This window comes from Camelus dromedarius, chromosome 9 (genome assembly GCF_036321535.1).
Source record: "Camelus dromedarius isolate mCamDro1 chromosome 9, mCamDro1.pat, whole genome shotgun sequence".
In the NCBI taxonomy this organism is placed as follows: Eukaryota; Metazoa; Chordata; class Mammalia; order Artiodactyla; family Camelidae; genus Camelus; species Camelus dromedarius.
The window spans coordinates 48,992,048-48,994,164 of NC_087444.1; positions in this window are offsets into that span (position 1 = coordinate 48,992,048).

Sequence of the window (2,117 nt, forward strand, 5' to 3'; positions counted from 1 at the left end):
TGTTTTGTAGAATTTCTTACCTGCTATGATGGTGAATTTTGTCTCAACTTGGCTGGCCAAAGGGTACCCATATAGTTGGTCAAACATTATTCTGGGTGTTTCTGTGAGGGTGTTCTGGGTGAGGTTAATATTGAAGTCAGTAGACTGAGTAAAGCAGATTGCTCTCCCTAGTATGGGTGGGCCTCATCTAATCAGTGGAAGGTCTGAAGAGAACAAAAGGCTGACCTTCACCTAGTAAGAAAGAATTCTCCCTCCTGATGACTTTCACAATAATGACCATTGGCTTCTCCTGCCTCATGGTTTTTGAAATGAGACATCAGATCTTCCTAGTTCTCCAGCAGCTTCCAGCCCCTGAGACAATAGCCATGCAGATTTTAGACTTGTCAGCCTTCATAACTGTGTGTGAGCCAATTCCTTATAATAAGGAATGTGTGTGTGGGGGGGGGTGGGTGGGAGGGTGGGTGTGTGCATGTCTGTGTACATATATCTCCTATTAGTTCTGTTTCTCTGGAGAATCCTGATGAATCACCCACTCTGGTCAGGACTGAGATTTTTGCCGCAATATAGACAGCTCAGAAACTAAACTGAGTCTCATGTCTCTAGCTAATGCTTGTGACTGTAATTCACTTATGCCATGTGCAGACACAGATGTCTCTCAGGGGCTTCCTTGGTGAGAAAAGTAGAAGCTATGTTTTTTAGCAGGTGCCTAAGGAAAGACTATGGGTTTTGTCCTATGTCTTTGCAGTAGTTCCCGCTGAAACATGCACCTCCCAGTAATGCCTCACAGATCTTCCTTGTTCCCTCCTTCCTGTTGTCCATTAAATAGGATTAGAAATGGAGAAAATTAGAGCAAGGGTGGGCAGCCAAAAATCAGGTATGGGCTCATGAGATTCAGGTTTAAAGTCACTACATCTATCTGATAGTGGTAACAGCTTTGTGCTTTGTAGGCAAATAAGGAACCATGAGGAGGGAACAGAGCCAGTAGGGCTATATCCACCATTCCTACCCTTCAAAGAAGTGGAAAATGCTGCTGGCTGGAATACACCGAAATAGTTTATCTTCATATCTGCCCATGAGTAGTATTTTCTCCCTGCCTGCATTCATTTTTGGTAAAGTTCTACTTTGCAATAAAGAAGTGTGGTCGACAAGCGGAATCACCTCCACACCATTTTCACTGTGACTGTTCCTTGTGCTTTTCTCAAATGGTCTTATATGTGTTCATCTCTGTAACAGTCAGGCTCAGCCCAGAAAGGCAGAATCCAGCCTGAATATTCCACAAAGAAGGAATTTAATCTAGGGGATTGGTTACAGAGCTGAGAGAAGAGCTGAAAAGCCAGAAGGGACCGTGGGCCAATCAGAGATTAAAAATTGCAGGAATCCACTACGTTCTCTGGGTGGGAGGGTCTGAGGCAGGAAGCTAGAGTCCAAGGTAGAAGCTGTCAGATGGGATCTAGAACTACCAAGGAGAATGAGCCCCTGTCCAGGGCACCTCTGAGACAAGAGAGAAGGGAGCAAGTCGCAACCATTATAAGAATGACACAGCAATTGAGGATAGGTCATAAACTGGTTAGAACCAACCAGACCCAAGATGGCAAAAGATTCAACTGCTGGTAGCCCTTGAGCCTCATTATATGCCCGTTGTAATACATCAGCTGCTAAATGACACACCCACAGGTGCCATGACAGTTCCCAGGCTGACCATTAAAGGCCAAAAAGTGGGTGGGGAGGCCCAATTCCTGGATCCCTGACTCTTCCCCCAAATAGATGGAATAACCCACTCATTAGCATATGAAATTACTTAGCCCATAAAAGCTAACAACTCTCTACCCTGAGATTGCCTCTCTTGCCTTCTGAGACAGCCTGCACTCTGTCTGTGGAGTGTGTATCTCCCTGAATAAATTTGCTTTCACTTTACTATGGCTCGCTCTTGAATTCTTTCTTGCGTGGAAGACAAGAACCTACTCTCCACAGCAGCACCTCCATCGGCTGAACCCAGCTGGACACCAAGAGATGAAGGAGGCTGCGGTGCATCCTTCAGGGACCAAGCCTGCCGGGCAGGGCAGAGCAGAGCACAGGATGGCTGAGGGAGGCACCTGAGGGAAAACAGTTCCCTAAAC